General features: G+C 43.7%; 1 pseudogene; it reads left to right on the top strand.

Annotated features, from left to right (window-relative positions):
* LOC146785472 (uncharacterized) overlaps positions 1–21100 on the top strand; it is a 76133-nt pseudogene that overhangs the window by 8891 nt on the left and 46142 nt on the right.

Raw genomic sequence — 21100 nt, 5'->3', positions numbered from 1 at the left:
ATGAGGCATACCTTCCCATTGATGGGAAGGTATGCCTCATTACCGAATCGGTAAATACCGATTCGGTAATGGGGGGAACACATGCAAGGGTGGCAGGATGTCACATTGACACCCTGTTGCACCCCTGAAACGGCCATGTGTGCACATGTGGCACACATACATGCCCTAAGGGCATGTATGTCTGCCACATTGCACACGTCTAGGCGCTCTGAAATGCATTTCCACATCCATACATTATTTACCACCAACTATTAGTTGGTGGTAAATACCGACTCCAAACAACACCCACACACTCCCCCTACATCTCATTTCTGTTTTCGGAATTTACCGAATCTGTAAAATTACCGATTCGGTAATTTTACCGAATCGGTAAATTACCGAATACAGAAATGAGCCCCCTACATGTCACAAGCCTAAATACTGGTCGGTTACGGTAAAATTACCGAAAATCGGCCGTTACCGACCGGTATTCGGCTACGTACATGAGGCCCTTAGAGTGCAATAAATAAAACATCACAAGATACATCGAATTTAACAGTAGGAGATCTAGCCCTGCTTCATGATCTTCAATATCAGCAAAGGGAAAATACAATTTCACAGAGTGGAGAAAATGTCAGTGACCAACAACAAAGGACAGACATTCCTGATATAACAACATATGAAGTCTTTGCCAAACCCAATACCTCCTTCAAACTCAAATCTAAATTTACCCCAATGATGCATCAGGTCTCCTTGGACATTTTTAATGAATAAGTGGTAGAACAAATCAAAAAATTGGAAATCAACTTACATAAGAAATAGAACAAACTTACCAATCATGAAAGAAAGTACAATCAACTAATCGAGAAACTTCAAAAAGAAAAACAAGTGGCCATCAGAAATTCTGACAAAGAAGGTAATATCGTCCTATGGCCACTTGACAATTATATGGAAGAAGCATTATCACAGCTTAATGACGTTGAATGCTATAAGAAAAGTTCACTTCAAAAAATGAAAAGTACACATGATGATTTTTATGCAAAACTACTAGCATTGAACAGTGTGGGCCTTTTAAGTATGGAGGAATATATATTTTTTTAAAAGAACATCCAACAAAGCTGGTTATTTATTTTATTCCTAAAGTCTACAAGAACATACAAAAGCCGCCAGGCAGGCCCATCATAGTGGCATGTGTTAGTCCCTTGGAAACCATGTCTAGATATATAGACTTTTTTCTACAAGATCATGTGCAAAGCCTCCAATCATATGTACAAGATATAAGTGACTTTTTACGAAAAATTCAAAATACACAATAGCAATCAGGGTAGATGCTTATTGTTCTCGACGTCACATCGCTCTATACGAGTATTAGGCACAAGGATGGTACTAGAGCGGTGGAGCACTTTCTTAATAATCGTCCTCTAAAATGTGCACAGCATAGCCAAATGTTGATCAGCATGCTTCCGTTCTGCCTTGAAAATAATGTATTCATGTTTAAAAATCAGACATACTAACAGGTTTGAAGTGAGGCAATGGGGGCCAGCTTCTCTCCCACCTATGCTTGTTTGCATATGGGGTGGTGGGAGGAGCCGATCCTCAAACAACAGTATGGCCACATACTCAAGGACAAAATAATAACCTGGCTTAGGCTTATCAATGATTTATTAATAATTTGGAACAGAACAGAGCAATGTGCCTTGGATTTTATTTCACAAATCAATGTAAAAAATATGAATTTTACTGCCACCATTAGCTCAGAGAAGGTAACTTTTTTTGATGTAAAGGTTCACATAGTGAACAATCAGATTAACATCTTTGCATTGTAAACAAACTGCAGGTAATACGGTTTTACACGCCACAAGTTCACATCCTGCACACCTTATACAAAATCTCTTATGGGGAAATGTTAAGCATTATGAGGATATGCAGTGATGATGAAGATCTGGACATGAAACAGCAGGAAAGCAAGGAGAGATGCCTAGCAAGGGGCTATAAAACAGAAATCATAGAAGCCGCCAAAAGGAAATCTAGACTGCAGTCCAGGTCTGACCTCCTATAATGTAGCATTAACAAACGAGGTACAGATGAGATGATGCAGAGTACACTAATTAATGAACCTACAAGATTGATTCTAATGTATACCAAGCAGGAAAAACAACTTAGGGGCATAATTAAACGGAATTCGCCTATTGTATTAGATGACCCAGTAATAGGCCATTTGGAGGGAGGGAGGGAGGGAGACAGAGACAGTCTGAGGGAGACAGAGGGAGGGAGACAGAGACAGTCAGAGGGAGACAGAGAGAGGGAGACCGAGACAGACAGAGGGAGACAGAGGGATGGAGACAGAGAGAGTGAGTGAGACAGAGAGAGAGACAGACAGAGGAAGACAGACAGAGGGAGAGAGGGAGGGAGAGAGAGAGGGAGGGAGAGAGAGAGGGAGGGCGACAGAGGGAGGGAGACAGAGGGAGAGAGAGGGGGGAGACGGAGAGAGAGGGGAGAGAGGGAGACAGAGAGAGGGAGAGAGAGAGGGAGACAAGCAGAGTGAGTGAGAGAGGGAGGCAGAGAAAGGGAGAGAAAGAGTGATAGAGAGAGGGAGGGAGGGAGACGGAGGGAGAGAGGGAGGGAGAGATAGAGAGAGGGAGGGAGAGATAGAGGGAGGAGGGCAACAGACAGAGGGAGGGAGACAGAGGGAGACAGACAGAGAGGGAGACAGAGAGAGAGAGACAGAGAGATGGAAACAGAGAGAGGGAAACAGAGGGGGACGGACAGAGGGAGACTGACAGAGGGAGGGAGACAGACAGAGGAAGATGGAGGGTGACAGAGAGAGAGGGAGACAGATAGAGGGAGACAGAAGGAGACAGAGGGAGACAGAGACAGACGGAGGGAGACAGACAGAGGGAGAGAGAGGGGGGAGACAGAGAGAGGGAGACAGAGAGGGGGAGACAAGTAGAGTGAGTGAGACAGAGGTAGACAGAGAGAGGGAGACAGAGAGAGGGAGTCAGAGAGAGGGAGACAGACAGACAGTGGGAGAGAGAGGGAGGAGGGTGACAGACAGAGGGAGGGAGACAGATAGAGGGAGACAGAGGGAGGGATACAAAGACAGACAGAGGGAGGGAGACAGAGACAGTCAGAGGGAGACAGAGGGAGAGAGACAGAGACAGTCAGAGGGAGACAGAGAGAGGGGGACCGAGACAGACAGAGGGAGAGAGAGGGAGGGAGACAGAGAGAGTGAGTGAGACAGAGAGAGAGACAGCCAGAGGGAGACAGACAGAGGGAGAGAGGGAGACAGAGAGAGAGGGAGGGAGGGAGAGAGAGAGGGAGGGAGACAGAGAGAGAGAGGGAGACAAGATGATGCAGAGTACACTAATTAATGAACCTACAAGATTGATTCTAATGTATACCAAGCAGGAAAAACAACTTAGGGGCATAATTAAACGGAATTCGCCTATTGTATTAGATGACCCAGTAAAAGGCCATTTGTTACCTAAAACACCTTCCATCTCCTATAAAAAGACAGCTTCCTTGGGATATTCCCTAGTAAGCCCAGAGGATAGACGAACAGGCTCTTGGCTTACTGCACGAAAAGGCTTTTTTAAGTGTTCGACCTGCAAAGCCTGCAATTATGGTTTTAATAAAACCACATACCAGACAGCTATTAGCAGTAAAATGCAGGTGATCAGTAAACACCTTACATGTAAAACAGATCATGTGGTGTACGTACTGGAATGCAGCTGTGGCCTCCAGTATGTAAGCAGCACTAAATTGCAGGCACATACAAGGATTTTACAGCATACAAGGGCCATAGTCAATAAGGACCCCAGTTACCCGGTGGCAAGAAATTTTAGAGAAGTTCATGATAGCGATCTTAAGCATTTTAAATATTTTATAATTGATGCTGTCTTTTCCCAAAAAAGAGGAGGTAACCGGGAGGAGAAGCTGAGACGGTTGGAGACAAGGTAAATCTTGGAGTTAGATACAAGGTTACCAGGAGGGCTAAATACAAGTAAGGACCTGCATACATATATGTGAATTCGATTATTCATGATGAAGTGGGATACAATGATTTCGGGGAGATTGCTCTACGAAGGATATAGACTCTGAAAGAATGTGCGTGTATATATATCTTGTAAGGTTTTGGGGTTTACTAATGTGTTATTTGTACTGTGATTTTATACCAACTTTTATAACAACTTTTTGGAAGGTTTATTTTAATCCTCCACAAATATGCACTTTAGCTACCAGGAAACCTGAATGTGAATTTATTCCATGTACTTTAAACTGCTTGATAAAGGAACCTATGAATTATTGAATTATACACATTTTCCCAATTGTAATTTATGTACATAATTTGCAGCTGCAGCTATTTTACGCAATTTTCACAAAGTAAGCACTTTAGGTAGTATGCACATTAATAAAATCCTGGCTGGGAAGTATTTTTATGTGAAGGCACATACATACTTTAGAATTTTGCACATAATCAATACCCGAGATATGGTATAAATAAGATAGGATTGGCCATGTATGTTAATTGGAATATATGTATTCGACTGATTATAGGAGGTATCCTATATCAGCCGAATGTAGGAGAAAATATATTGAGGCCAAATCCATAATGGGAGAAGATAAAAAGTATTTATACAAGTATTATGATCTATCAAATGTACTAGTTGACTATATCCGGTAGTTAGTTAGCACTTGTCACTTTAAAGCACAGATACTCATAGCACGGCCCGCAGGCTGCCAGCGGCCCGGCAAGCCTTCCTTGGCGGCCCGCGGACCTTGCAGACATCGTACCTGTGCTTGTCAGCAAACACCACCGAGCTATGGGGGGCGGGCGATTCTTTTAAAGACCATTCACTTGTTAATGAGGCTTTGTTGTATTTCACCTCTTCTTAGCGCCCCTGCATCTCCCCTCTGATTGCGTGGAGATGCAGGGGCGCCAAAAAGAGGTGAAATACAACAAAGCCTCATTAACAAGTGAATGGTCTTTAAAAGACCTGTGAAGTACTCGGTGCGGCAGTGACTGTGCGTGCCAGGGAAGTGCCTCAGCCCAGGGTGACACGTGTGGGGGTGAGGTGATAGAGGGTGAGGAGGACAGCAGGGTGTGACAGCAGCGGGTGAGGTGACGGAGGGCAGCAGAGAGTGACAGCAGCGGGTGAGGTGACAGAGGGAGACAGAGGGAGACAGATGGGGACAGAGAGAGGTAGATGGAGGGAGGGAGACAGAGACTGTCGGAGGGAGACAGAGAGAGAGGGGGACAGAGAGAGAGGGAAACAGAGAAAGGGAGGGAGACAGAGAGAGAGGGAGACAGACAGAGGGAGACAGACAGAGGGAGACAGACAGAGGGAGGGAGACAGAGAGAGGGAGAGAGGGAAACAGAGGGAGAGAGAGAGAGGGAGACAGAGGGGGGCGGACAGAGGGAGACAGGAGGAGGGACAGAGGGAGGGAGACAGAGGGAGACTGACAGAGGGAGGGAGACAGAGGGAGGGAGACAGAGGGAGACAGGCAGAGGGCGACAGACAGAGGGAGGGAGACATAAAGAGGGAGGGAGACAGAGGGAGAGAGAGGGGGGAGACGGAGAGAGAGGGGAGAGAGGGAGACAGAGAGAGGGAGAGAGAGAGGGAGACAAGCAGAGTGAGAGGGAGAGGGAGGCAGAGAGAGGGAGAGAGAGTGATAGAGAGACGGAGGGAGGGAGACGGAGGGAGAGAGGGAGGGAGAGATAGAGAGAGGGAGGGGGAGGGGGAGATAGAGGGAGGAGGGCGACAGACAGAGGGAGGGAGACAGAGGAAGACAGACAGAGAGGGAGACAGAGAGAGGGAGACAGAGAGAAGGAAACAGAGAGAGGGAAACAGAGGGGGACGGACAGAGGGAGACTGACAGAGGGAGGGAGACAGACAGAGGGAGACGGAGGGAGGAGGGCGACAGAGAGGGAGGGAGACAGATAGAGGGAGACAGAGGGAGACAGAGGGAGACAGAGACAGACAGAGGGAGACAGACAGAGGGAGAGAGAGGGGGGAGACAGAGAGAGGGAGACAGAGAAGGAGGGAGACAGAGAGAGGGAGGGCGACAGAGAGAGTGAGTGAGACAGAGGTAGACAGAGAGAGGGAGACAGAGAGAGGGAGTCAGAGAGAGGGAGACAGACAGACAGTGGGAGACAGAGGGAGGAGGGTGACAGACAGAGGGAGGGAGACAGATAGAGGGAGACAGAGGGAGGGATACAGATACAAACAGAGGGAGACAGAGGGAGGGAGACAGAGACAGTCTGAGGGAGACAGAGGGAGGGAGACAGAGACAGTCAGAGGGAGACAGAGAGAGAGAGACCGAGACAGACAGAGGGAGACAGAGGGAGGGAGACAGAGAGAGTGAGTAAGACAGAGAGAGAGACAGACAGAGGAAGACAGACAGAGGGAGAGAGGGAGGGAGAGAGAGAGGGAGGGAGAGAGAGAGGGAGGGCGACAGAGGGAGGGAGACAGAGGGAGAGAGAGGGGGGAGACGGAGAGAGAGGGGAGAGAGGGAGACAGAGAGAGGGAGAGAGAGAGGGAGACAAGCAGAGTGAGTGAGAGAGGGAGGCAGAGAGAGGGAGAGAAAGAGTGATAGAGAGAGGGAGGGAGGGAGACGGAGGGAGAGAGGGAGGGAGAGATAGGGAGAGGGAGGGAGGGAGAGATAGAGGGAGGAGGGCGACAGACAGAGGGAGGGAGACAGAGGGAGACAGACAGAGAGGGAGACAGAGAGAGAGAGACAGAGAGATGGAAACAGAGAGAGGGAAACAGAGGGGGACGGACAGAGGGAGACTGACAGAGGGAGGGAGACAGACAGAGGAAGATGGAGGGTGACAGAGAGAGAGGGAGACAGATAGAGGGAGACAGAAGGAGACAGAGGGAGACAGAGACAGACGGAGGGAGACAGACAGAGGGAGAGAGAGGGGGGAGACAGAGAGAGGGAGACAGAGAGGGGAGACAAGTAGAGTGAGTGAGACAGAGGTAGACAGAGAGAGGGAGACAGAGAGAGGGAGTCAGAGAGAGGGAGACAGACAGACAGTGGGAGAGAGAGGGAGGAGGGTGACAGACAGAGGGAGGGAGACAGATAGAGGGAGACAGAGGGAGGGATACAAAGACAGACAGAGGGAGACAGAGGGAGGGAGACAGAGACAGTCAGAGGGAGACAGAGGGAGAGAGACAGAGACAGTCAGAGGGAGACAGAGAGAGGGGGACCGAGACAGACAGAGGGAGAGAGAGGGAGGGAGACAGAGAGAGTGAGTGAGACAGAGAGAGAGACAGCCAGAGGGAGACAGACAGAGGGAGAGAGGGAGACAGAGAGAGAGGGAGGGAGGGAGAGAGAGAGGGAGGGAGACAGAGAGAGAGAGGGAGTCAAGCAGAGTGAGTGAGACAGAGGGTGACAGAGAGAGAGGGAGGGAGAGAGGGAGAGAGAGAGAGTGATAGAGAGAGGGAGGGAGACAGAGAGAGAGAGAGAGATAGAGAGATAAATAGAGAGAGAGATGTGTGAATACTGGGTCTGGTGGCTCAGTGGACGAAGGCGTCCGCTGCAGGGGCCTGTGTTCAACCTCATGGGCATAGTTTTTTTTTTTGCTCTAGCCCCGCCCCCTCACCGTACTGCCCCGCCCCCACCGGTGCGGCCCTCGCCCATAAACCACACTGTAAATTTGTCCCCCGAGAGAAAGTTTGTGATTATCCATGCTTTAAAGGAATAAATTTGAGAAAAAATGCTGGCTGGGAAGGATTAGGGGGAAATATAGTAAATAGGTTCACTTATTTCATTTGCACATATGCCTAATGATATGTAAGTAAATGCAGCATTACTGGAATTGCACTGTGTCATGCAGTAAAAAAATGTGAATGACCAATGGCAGTACTTACACTGCATAAATACCAATATGGGTATGGAAATATCAATGTGATGCAATCAAATACGGATTTAGCCGTATATTATGCCTTATTTGCACAGTAGGAAAGTCTTTCAGCCATGTCTATTAACCACATGTGGAGCACTTGTCACTTTAAAAGTGCCGATCAGCATTTGTAGCATTGTCATGAGATTAAGGCCGGTAACGGCAGAAACACGTAATGGCAGATGTAACTCAATAAACAACAAAAAATACGTTTTGCATCTATTTGTGGTCTGCACTCGTTCTTCTGGTGGAGGATATGCGACAAGAGTTGTTATATATATAAATATATATATGTGTGTGTGTGTATATATTCACTGAAAAAAACATAGGTTTTACAGACGTTATAGTTAGGAATTAGCATTTAAAAAACCTTTGAAATTAACTAAAAAAAACATAGGTTTCAGGGTCGTTATAGTTAGTTGAACATTTGACTCATATAAAACCAGAGAAATTCACCTGTTATAGTCAGTTGTGCTAACTATAACTCGCGCGCCCGCAATGCACTGCTGATGATGTCACATAATACATCACTCATGACATGGTCAGTGACATCACTGATGACATCACTCATGACATCTCAAATGACATCAATGATGACATCACTCATGACATCATCCAGTGAATGTGTGTTTCTATCAAATGTATATATGCCAAGGTGTATTGAAGAATGAATGCATTTACAAGTGCCTAAAGGAATTATTTCGTATGTATGTGACTGACTGTATAAGTGAGTGATTGAACGTGTCTTACTGAATGCATGGGTTACTGACTAAACTGTGTAAAAGTCTGTATTAGTCTCTCCATTGGTGTGTAAGCAACTGCATGGGTTGCTGAATACCTACATGAGTGTCTATATAGGTTATTGATTTGTTGTCTGAGAATCTGTATGGGTCCCTGAGTGCCTATGTGGGTGGGTGGGTGGGTGGATGTATGAGTCTGTGCATAGATGTCTGAGTGGGTGATTCAGTGGTTGTATGGATTAAAAAGTGCATCTGGAAAGGGCTGTATGGGTGAGTTAGTGTGTCTATGGGTGTGTTGGTGAGTGAATAAATGTCTCGGTGGTATATCTGTGACTAACTACATATGTTTTAAGCCACTATATGTGACTGTTGGAGTATATAAATGAGTATACGTGAGACTAAGTTATTTCAAGAGTGGGTGTATAAATGAGTGTCTGCTTCTATCAGTGATTGTATAAGACAGTATATATGGGTTAGTATCTGTATAAATAAGTGATGTGGTATGTCTAAAAATAACGAAGTTGCTGTGTATAACTGTATACATGATTAAATGGGAATGTGATTCATTCTTTGTATTACTGACTAGGCGTGTGAGTGGCAGCGTATGACTGCATGTATAGATGTATGAGTGCATGGCTTTGGAAAGATCCGTTTTTTGACAGTTGTGCATTTTTAAATATGAAAATGTATAACCCTGTTCTGTTGTTTTAACACTGGGAATTCATTGGGGGGCTTGCTAATACTGTATTTTCACAGTGCTTCCTCTAAGAATGTGATTGGGAATTTATCGGGGGTGTTGAAAATTGTATGTGAGACTGATTCTAGCTCTCCTGAGCTCGGAGTGTGTTAAACTCCGTACTTCCTTTTATTTGCACTTTCCTGAGGCCAGTTCTCGTCTTAGTGGCCATTTTGTTGTGCCGTTTGACTTCGGCGGTTAGCGCTCTAGTCTCGGCACGCTACATGCCGCCCTGGGTAGCGTTACTTAAGGGGCTGTGCTCGGGCGTGCAGCGCTCTGGAAAGGTCCATTTTTTACAGTTGTATATTCTTAAATATGAAGATTTCTAACCCTGTTCAGTTGTTTTAATAGTGGGAATTCATTGGGGGGCTTGCTAATACTGTATTTTCACAGTGCTTCTACTAAGAACGTGATTGGGAATTTATCGGGGGGGTGTTGAAAACTGTATGTGAGACTGATTGTAGCTCTCCTGAGCTCGGAGTGTGCTAAACTCCGTTCTTCCTTTTATTTGCACTTTGCTGAGGCCAGTTCTCATCTTAGTGGCCATTTTGTTGTGCCGTTTGACTTTGGCGGTTAGCGCTCTAGTCTCGGCACGCTACACGCCGCCCTGGGTAGCGTTATTTAATGGCCTCTGCTCGGATGCGCAGCGGACACGCGCAGCGGGCGCGCCAAACGCAAGCCCGTCTGCGCCCGTCTGCGCCCGTCTGCGCCGAGTCAGCGGCCAGGCCAATTATGCTATCCGATCAGGGCCCTCAGTTTTTAATCGCTTGCAATTACAGAGGGAATTTTTGAAGTCTCTTCTACCTCCCATGTGTCGCTCACAGGGAGGCCTTTCCCTGATCCCTCAGTTGGATGCTGTGTGTCCTGAGTGTGGGTTCTCAGTGATGCAGACCAGGCCTCCTAACCAGCAGTCCAAGGGAGCTGCATGGACCTTGCATATTAGTGCGGCCCTTATTAACGCTAGATCTTTAAGGAAGCACCATATGGATGTGTTTGATCTGGTCGTTGACAATGCCTTGGATTTGCTGTTTGTTACTGAGACCTGGCTGGACTCTGCTTCCAATCCCACGGTGGCGCTGGTAACACCAGCAGGCTACAAATTTTATTGCGTGGACCACCCTGCTGGAAGAGGGGGCGGTCTGGCTGTTTTGTATAAGGAATGCTGGGTGTTACATGGTAAGGCCTCAGTCGTATGGGGTGAGTGTGAGGCGTTGGACTTTAGTATACAGCTCTCACCTCACTTCACTCTAGGGGGCTCCCTTATTTACCGTCCTCCTGGACCTGCTGAGGCTTTTCTTAAATCTTGTGGGGATGCGGTGGCAGAGCGAGCACTTCACTTCTCTCGCTTCCTGGTTCTGGGTGATGTTAATCTCCATCTTGAACAATCTGATATAGGTGATTTGGCCGATTTACTTAGTTCCCTCCATTTGGCTCATCTCTCAATGGGTCTCCCATCCTATTCATCTGGGGGGCCATATTTTAGACCCTGTGTGCTCTAATATCCCGATTCTGGTGGCTATGCCTTTACCAGTATCCTGGTCTGACCATTTTCTGGCCTGTTTTTCTTGGGACATTACCCAGCAGACTAGACAGGCTGAGTGCCATCATCCTCCAACTTTTAAAAAAATTGACCCTACTTTCTATCGCTCTGGCTGTTTCTCGGCCTTCTCCTCAGGATGATCTTGAGGGTAATCTGTCCAATTTCACGGATTGGATTGCTGCCTCTGTGTCGGCTCTTTCTGTACCTTGCCGGCCTAAGTTGGCCAGAGACTCTCCCTCCAAACCATGGTTTACCCTTGAATTGAAAGCTTTGAAACATGAGTGCAAAGTACTGAAACGTGCATGGTGCACTAGCAACTATGGCCTCCCGGCAAAAATATCTCTTAGAGCCAAACAAAAAAAGCTATTACACCGCTATAGCAGCTGCCAAAAGTTGCTATTTTTTTCTACGGATTGACCAGGCCAACAACAACTCTAAAGAAATATTTTCAATCGTGCAAAGCTTTATGTCCCCGAGTGCCCAAGCTCGAGCTGCACCAGTCTCAGAAACTTGGTGCAACACTCTTGCTAAGTTTTTTCTGGACAAGATCTGTTCTATACAAGCCAGCTTTACTCCAAGTATTCCGGCTTTTTCGGGCTGTCTGTTGGGTGGGCTGGCCACCACTCCTACTAACACTCTATCTATTTTTGAGCCTATTGAGCCAGCTTGCTCGCTTAAAATTCTTACGCCTCTGAAGTCGGGTTCTCCGACCGATCCTTGTGCCGCTAGACTTTTGGCTGCGGTTGCGGACATGTTTAATCCCGAAGTCAACAAAATTGTTAATTTGTCCTTGTTGGAGAGTCGGGTTTCTTTATCTTGGAAGCAAGCTCAAATCCTTCCCCTTCTTAAGAAGCTGTCCTTTGACCGAATGATACCGGGTAATTATCGTCCCATATCACTGCTTCCAAGCTTGGCTAAAGTTTGTGAGAAGGTCGTCACAAGCAATTTGGTAATTTTGTTAAGGAGTAAGGCCTGTTGCATCCAGCGCAATCAGGATTCCGTGCTTCGTTTAGCACGGAGTCTGCTTTGCTGGAGGTGACAGAGGCAATTCGCGGGTGTCTGGACGCTGGCGCGAGAGCGGCTTTGGTTACGCTCGACCTGTCGGTGGCCTTCAACACTGTACCACATTCTTTGCTTCTGGCCCGCCTTTCGGTGATCGGGATTTCTGGCTCGGCCTGGCTTTGGGTTAAATCGTTTTTGGAAGACCGTTGACAGCAGATCTGGCTACCACCTTGTGTTTCTGAGCCTCAGCAGGTAGCTACAGGTGTCCCTCAGGGGTCATCCCTTAGTCCCCTTCTTTTTAACATCTATGTGACTCCGCTGATTTATTTAGCGGAGTCACTAGGGGCTAAGGTGATGGCCTATGCTGATCATACCCAGCTCCTGTTTTCTTGGGATAAGGCAGAAGACTCAGTCCTCGCAGCGCAACACTGTCTTCTTTTAGTCTTTGGCTGGCTTGCTCAGGCACAGTTAAAATGTAATGAGGAGAAATCAGAGGTTCTCTTGTACGGGGCTTTTCCAGATGACTTCCGAGAGATGCTTTGGCCCCCTGGCTTTCCTATGCCTAAGGCTATGGGCATGGCTGCTAAAAATCTGGGGATCTGGTTCGATGAGAATCTGTCCTTCTCCACTCAGGTTAAAAATCTGGCAGGCTCTGGTTTTGGCATATTAAAAGCCTTGAATAAGTTCTTGCCTTTTCTTTCTAGACATGCCAAAGAAACGGTGGTTCGTGCTCTAATTTTGTCTCGCTTGGATTATGCCAATGCACTTTATGACGGCATCCCTGGCTTCCTTTTGAACAAATTGCAGATCGTTCAGAATGCAGCTGCCAGACTCCTGCTGGGTATATCTCGCAGGTGTAGTGTGCGCGCCCACTTGTGGTCTCTGCATTGGCTTCCGGTGGAGACACAAATTAAATTCAAAACCCTGGCGATTGCCCATAGGGTTCTATATGGTCAGGACCCTCTTTACCTCCAGAAGAGGTTTGCTTTTTATAAACCAGCGAGAGAGCTGCATTCATTCTCTCAGCTTTTGATGCTGACCCCAAGATTCAAACGCCAGAGGCTGGGCGGGAACTCCTTCGTGCGCAAAGCTGCTTTGGCATGGAATGCTCTACCCCTGACTCTACGCAGCATTCCTGATCCTCTGATCTTTAAAAAAAAAGCTTAAAACCTTCCTGTTTGAATAGTGCTCTGGTTAGTGGCTCCTTCCCTTGAGTTTCGCGCCGGGACACTCTGCTGAGTATCTGTGCGCGGTACAAATGAATTTAACATAACATAACATAACATAACATTATAGTCCTCTATTGATGAGTAACTACATGTATAAGTGACTGGATGTGTGTGTAGACCTAGGAAATAGTGAGTGCTATGTAGTATATGGCATTCTTCTGTGTATGGTTTTGAAAATAGTAGTCAGCATTTTAGAATGGGTGTATCAAAGTTTATATTAGAGCATCAGTATGTGCATCAGATTGTCACATGGATGATGTCATGAGTGATGTCATCAGTGATGTCACTGGCCATGTCATGAGTGATGTAATATGAGACATCATCAGCAGTGCATTGCGGGCGCAAGAGTTATAGTTAGCTCAACTAACTATAACAGGTGAATTTCTCTGGTTTTATATGAGTCAAATGTTCAACTAACTATAACGTCCCTGAAACCTATGGTTTTTCTAGTGAATTTCAAAGGTTTTTTAAATGCTAATTCCTAACTAGAATGTCTGTAAAACCTATGTTTTTTTCAGTGAATTGCAAAGGCTTTTTAAATATTAATTTCATATGTTAATATTTATAAAACCTATATTTTTTCTATTATATTTTTAAATATTTTGGAACTCTATAATACTTCTTGTTTTTAACTTTAAAAATCATGTAATGTTTTATATCTTCCCCAAAAAATATGTATATTTTTTGGGGGGGGGAGAAAACTGCACTCCCATACCGGTAGCGTACCTAGCTCCATCACCACACAAATCCTATACGCCATTTTGCTAAACTCGTAAATGATGCACATTTCATATCCGACGAGTTCGTGGCACTGCGTCCCACGTAACATCATAAACGCATGAAGTCACCCCAGGTACTACTTTGATATCCGACGAGTACGCAGTACCAAGCCACGTGTTACGTCATGTACGTATGGGGTCGTGCCTGCTGCACGTTACGTATTCGCCGAGTACACGCTGCCAGGCCCTGTGTTACATCACCAACGTATAATATCGTGCCGGGTACGCCATTCCCTTTTTTTTTTGTCTCAAAAGTATATCTAAATAACTTTAAACAGTATATGACAGCACGCGAAAATCTAAATTATTTTAAACATTTATATATTTCTAACTGTAATAAACTTATATTATGATAAATATATTTTGTCAAAATCGCGTTGGGTGCGGCCTCCTTGCGCGCTCGGTGCGCGATTGCCATGTGACCTTAAAAAAAAGCATTTGATTGGTTCATAACATTTCCCATTGTAACAGTTGTATGACCCCACCCATTTTACTCATTCTCTCTACAGCGTTTGATGAGAGACACCTCTTCTGCTTAGAAAGCTTTTTTGAAAAGTGTTTTCCTGTATACACATATCTTATACTACACACAACATGCAACGATCATCTTGATCAATATTCATGCTCTGTACATGTGTGATTGCCATGCATCTCAAACGTTCCATCAAAAAACAAATATGTGTTACACGATGCCCCTGGTGTGTGTCTGCACATTATTGTGCTGCCTTTCGGCCTGGGTATTGCTGGCTCTAAGGAACATCATCAGCCACGGGCAGACTGCACATCCTAGATCGCATGCTATCTCATTAACGATAGTGTACGCAGCATTCCTGATCCTCTGATCTTTAAAAAAAAGCTTAAAACCTTCCTGTTTGAATAGTGCTCTGGTTAGTGGCTCCTTCCCTTGAGTTTCGCGCCGGGACACTCTGCTGAGTATCTGTGCGCGGTACAAATGAATTTAACATAACATAACATTATAGTCCTCTATTGATGAGTAACTACATGTATAAGTGACTGGATGTGTGTGTAGACCTAGGAAATAGTGAGTGCTATGTAGTATATGGCATTCTTCTGTGTATGGTTTCGAAAATAGTAGTCAGCATTTTAGAATGGGTGTATCAAAGTTTATATTAGAGCATCAGTATGTGCATCAGATTGTCACATGGATGATGTCATGAGTGATGTCATCAGTGATGTCACTGGCCATGTCATGAGTGATGTAATATGAGACATCATCAGCAGTGCATTGCGGGCGCAAGAGTTATAGTTAGCTCAACTAACTATAACAGGTGAATTTCTCTGGTTTTATATGAGTCAAATGTTCAACTAACTATAACGTCCCTGAAACCTATGGTTTTTCTAGTGAATTTCAAAGGTTTTTTAAATGCTAATTCCTAACTAGAATGTCTGTAAAACCTATGGTTTTTTCAGTGAATTGCAAAGGTTTTTTAAATATTAATTTCATATGTTAATATTTATAAAACCTATATTTTTTCTATTATATTTTTAAATATTTTGGAACTCTATAATACTTCTTGTTTTTAACTTTAAAAATCATGTAATGTTTTATATCTTCCCCAAAAAATATGTATATTTTTTGGGGGGGGGAGAAAACTGCACTCCCATACCGGTAGCGTACCTAGCTCCATCACCACACAAATCCTATACGCCATTTTGCTAAACTCGTAAATGATGCGCATTTCATATCCGACGAGTTCGTGGCACTGCGTCCCACGTAATATCATAAACGCATGAAGTCACCCCAGGTACTACTTTGATATCCGACGAGTACGCAGTACCAAGCCACGTGTTACGTCATGTACGTATGGGGTCGTGCCTGCTGCACGTTACGTATTCGCCGAGTACACGCTGCCAGGCCCTGTGTTACGTCACCAACGTATAATATCGTGCCGGGTACGCCATTCCCTTTTTTTTTTGTCTCAAAAGTATATCTAAATAACTTTAAACAGTATATGACAGCACGCGAAAATCTTAATTAATTTTAAACATTTATATATTTCTAACTGTAATAAACTTATATTATGATAAATATATTTTGTCAAAATCGCGTTGGGAGCGACCTCCTTGCGCGCTCGGTGCGCGATTGCCATGTGACCTTAAAAAAAAGCATTTGATTGATTCATAACATTTCCCATTGTAACAGTTGTATGACCCCACCCATTTTACTCATTCTCTCTACAGCGTTTGATGAGAGACACCTCTTCTGCTTAGAAAGCTTTTTTGAAAAGTGTTTTCCTGTATACACATATCTTATACTACACACAACATGCAACGATCATCTTGATCAATATTCATGCTCTGTACACGTGTGATTGCCATGCATCTCAAACGTTCCATCAAAAAACAAATATGTGTTACACGATGCCCCTGGTGTGTGTCTGCACATTATTGTGCTGCCTTTCGGCCTGGGTATTGCTGGCTCTAAGGAACATCATCAGCCACGGGCAGACTGCACATCCTAGATCGCATGCTATCTCATTAACGATAGTGTACGCAGCATTCCTGATCCTCTGATCTTTAAAAAAAAGCTTAAAACCTTCCTGTTTGAATAGTGCTCTGGTTAGTGGCTCCTTCCCTTGAGTTTCGCGCCGGGACACTCTGCTGAGTATCTGTGCGCGGTACAAATGAATTTAACATAACATAACATAACATTATAGTCCTCTATTGATGAGTAACTACATGTATAAGTGACTGGATGTGTGTGTAGACCTAGGAAATAGTGAGTGCTATGTAGTATATGGCATTCTTCTGTGTATGGTTTCGAAAATAGTAGTCAGCATTTTAGAATGGGTGTATCAAAGTTTATATTAGAGCATCAGTGTGTGCATAAGATTGTCACATGGATGATGTCATGAGTGATGTCATCAGTGATGTCACTGGCCATGTCATGAGTGATGTAATATGAGACATCATCAGCAGTGCATTGCGGGCGCAAGAGTTATAGTTAGCTCAACTAACTATAACAGGTGAATTTCTCTGGTTTTATATGAGTCAAATGTTCAACTAACTATAACGTCCCTGAAACCTATGGTTTTTCTAGTGAATTTCAAAGGTTTTTTAAATGCTAATTCCTAACTAGAATGTCTGTAAAACCTATGTTTTTTTCAGTGAATTGCAAAGGTTTTTTAAATATTAATTTCATATGTTAATATTTATAAAACCTATATTTTTTCTATTATATTTTTAAATATTTTGGAACTCTATAATACTTCTTGTTTTTAACTTTAAAAATCATGTAATGTTTTATATCTTCCCCAAAAAATATGTATATTTTTTGGGGGGGGGGAGAAAACTGCACTCCCATACCGGTAGCGTACCTAGCTCCATCACCACACAAATCCTATCCGCCATTTTGCTAAACTCGTAAATGATGCACATTTCATATCCGACGAGTTCGTGGCACTGCGTCCCACGTAACATCATAAACGCATGAAGTCACCCCAGGTACTACTTTGATATCCGACGAGTACGCAGTACCAAGCCACGTGTTACGTCATGTACGTATGGGGTCGTGCCTGCTGCACGTTACGTATTCGCCGAGTACACGCTGCCAGGCCCTGTGTTACATCACCAACGTATAATATCGTGCCGGGTACGCCATTCCCTTTTTTTTTTGTCTCAAAAGTATATCTAAATAACTTTAAACAGTATATGACAGCACGCGAAAATCTAAATTATTTTAAACATTTATATATTTCTAACTGTAATAAACTTATATTATGATAAATATATTTTGTCAAAATCGCGTTGGGTGCGGCCTCCTTGCGTGCTCGGTGCGCGATTGCCATGTGACCTTAAAAAAAAGCATTTGATTGGTTCATAACATTTCCCATTGTAACAGTTGTATGACCCCACCCATTTTACTCATTCTCTCTACAGCGTTTGATGAGAGACACCTCTTCTGCTTAGAAAGCTTTTTTGAAAAGTTGTTTCCTGTATACACATATCTTATACTACACACAACATGCAACGATCATCTTGATCAATATTCATGCTCTGTACATGTGTGATTGCCATGCATCTCAAACGTTCCATCAAAAAACAAATATGTGTTACACGATGCCCCTGGTGTGTGTCTGCACATTATTGTGCTGCCTTTCGGCCTGGGTATTGCTGGCTCTAAGGAACATCATCAGCCACGGGCAGACTGCACATCCTAGATCGCATGCTATCTCATTAACGATAGTGTACGCAGCATTCCTGATCCTCTGATCTTTAAAAAAAAGCTTAAAACCTTCCTGTTTGAATAGTGCTCTGGTTAGTGGCTCCTTCCCTTGACTTTCGCGCCGGGAAACTCTGCTGAGTATCTGTGCGCGGTACAAATGAATTTAACATAACATAACATTATAGTCCTCTATTGATGAGTAACTACATGTATAAGTGACTGGATGTGTGTGTAGACCTAGGAAATAGTGAGTGCTATGTAGTATATGGCATTCTTCTGTGTATGGTTTCGAAAATAGTAGTCAGCATTTTAGAATGGGTGTATCAAAGTTTATATTAGAGCATCAGTATGTGCATCAGATTGTCACATGGATGATGTCATGAGTGATGTCATCAGTGATGTCACTGGCCATGTCATGAGTGATGTAATATGAGACATCATCAGCAGTGCATTGCGGGCGCAAGAGTTATAGTTAGCTCAACTAACTATAACAGGTGAATTTCTCTGGTTTTATATGAGTCAAATGTTCAACTAACTATAACGTCCCTGAAACCTATGGTTTTTCTAGTGAATTTCAAAGGTTTTTTAAATGCTAATTCCTAACTAGAATGTCTGTAAAACCTATGGTTTTTTCAGTGAATTGCAAAGGTTTTTTAAATATTAATTTCATATGTTAATATTTATAAAACCTATATTTTTTCTATTATATTTTTAAATATTTTGGAACTCTATAATACTTCTTGTTTTTAACTTTAAAAATCATGTAATGTTTTATATCTTCCCCAAAAAATATGTATATTTTTTGGGGGGGGAGAAAACTGCACTCCCATACCGGTAGCGTACCTAGCTCCATCACCACACAAATCCTATACGCCATTTTGCTAAACTCGTAAATGATGCGCATTTCATATCCGACGAGTTCGTGGCACTGCGTCCCACGTAATATCATAAATGCATGAAGTCACCCCAGGTACTACTTTGATATCCGACGAGTACGCAGTACCAAGCCACGTGTTACGTCATGTACGTATGGGGTCGTGCCTGCTGCACGTTACGTATTCGCCGAGTACACGCTGCCAGGCCCTGTGTTACGTCACCAACGTATAATATCGTGCCGGGTACGCCATTCCCTTTTTTTTTTGTCTCAAAAGTATATCTAAATAACTTTAAACAGTATATGACAGCACGCGAAAATCTAAATTATTTTAAACATTTATATATTTCTAACTGTAATAAACTTATATTATGATAAATATATTTTGTCAAAATCGCGTTGGGTGCGGCCTCCTTGCGCGCTCGGTGCGCGATTGCCATGTGACCTTAAAAAAAAGCATTTGATTGGTTCATAACATTTCCCATTGTAACAGTTGTATGACCCCACCCATTTTACTCATTCTCTCTACAGCATTTGATGAGAGACACCTCTTCTGCTTAGAAAGCTTTTTTGAAAAGTGTTTTCCTGTATACACATATCTTATACTACACAAAACATGCAACGATCATCTTGATCAATATTCATGCTCTGTACACGTGTGATTGCCATGCATCTCAAACGTTCCATCAAAAAACAAATATGTGTTACACGATGCCCCTGGTGTGTGTCTGCACATTATTGTGCTGCCTTTCGGCCTGGGTATTGCTGGCTCTAAGGAACATCATCAGCCACGGGCAGACTGCACATCCTAGATCGCATGCTATCTCATTAACGATAGTGTACGCAGCATTCCTGATCCTCTGATCTTTAAAAAAAAGCTTAAAACCTTCCTGTTTGAATAGTGCTCTGGTTAGTGGCTCCTTCCCTTGAGTTTCGCGCCGGGACACTCTGCTGAGTATCTGTGCGCGGTACAAATGAATTTAACATAACATAACATAACATTATAGTCCTCTATTGATGAGTAACTACATGTATAAGTGACTGGATGTGTGTGTAGACCTAGGAAATAGTGAGTGCTATGTAGTATATGGCATTCTTCTGTGTATGGTTTCGAAAATAGTAGTCAGCATTTTAGAATGGGTGTATCAAAGTTTATATTAGAGCATCAGTGTGTGCATAAGATTGTCACATGGATGATGTCATGAGTGATGTCATCAGTGATGTCACTGGCCATGTCATGAGTGATGTAATATGAGACATCATCAGCAGTGCATTGCGGGCGCAAGAGTTATAGTTAGCTCAACTAACTATAACAGGTGAATTTCTCTGGTTTTATATGAGTCAAATGTTCAACTAACTATAACGTCCCTGAAACCTATGGTTTTTCTAGTGAATTTCAAAGGTTTTTTAAATGCTAATTCCTAACTAGAATGTCTGTAAAACCTATGTTTTTTTCAGTGAATTGCAAAGGTTTTTTAAATATTAATTTCATATGTTAATATTTATAAAACCTATATTTTTTCTATTATATTTTTAAATATTTTGGAACTCTATAATACTTCTTGTTTTTAACTTTAAAAATCATGTAATGTTTTATATCTTCCCCAAAAAATATGTATATTTTTTGGGGGGGGGGGAGAAAACTGCACTCCCATACCGGTAGCGTACCTAGCTCCATCACCACACAAATCCTATCCGCCATTTTGCTAAACTCGTAAATGATGCACATTTCATATCCGACGAGTTCGTTGCACTGCGTCCCACGTAACATCATAAACGCATGAAGTCACCCCAGGTACTACTTTGATATCCGACGAGTACGCAGTACCAAGCCACGTGTTACGTCATGTACGTATGGGGTCGTGCCTGCTGCACGTTACGTATTCGCCGAGTACACGCTGCCAGGCCCTGTGTTACATCACCAACGTATAATATCGTGCCGGGTACGCCATTCCCTTTTTTTTTTGTCTCAAAAGTATATCTAAATAACTTTAAACAGTATATGACAGCACGCGAAAATCTAAATTATTTTAAACATTTATATATTTCTAACTGTAATAAACTTATATTATGATAAATATATTTTGTCAAAATCGCGTTGGGTGCGGCCTCCTTGCGCGCTCGGTGCG

Source organism: Triturus cristatus, chromosome 11 (genome assembly GCF_964204655.1).
Source record: "Triturus cristatus chromosome 11, aTriCri1.1, whole genome shotgun sequence".
In the NCBI taxonomy this organism is placed as follows: Eukaryota; Metazoa; Chordata; class Amphibia; order Caudata; family Salamandridae; genus Triturus; species Triturus cristatus.
This window is presented reverse-complemented; position numbering and strand designations above follow the sequence as displayed.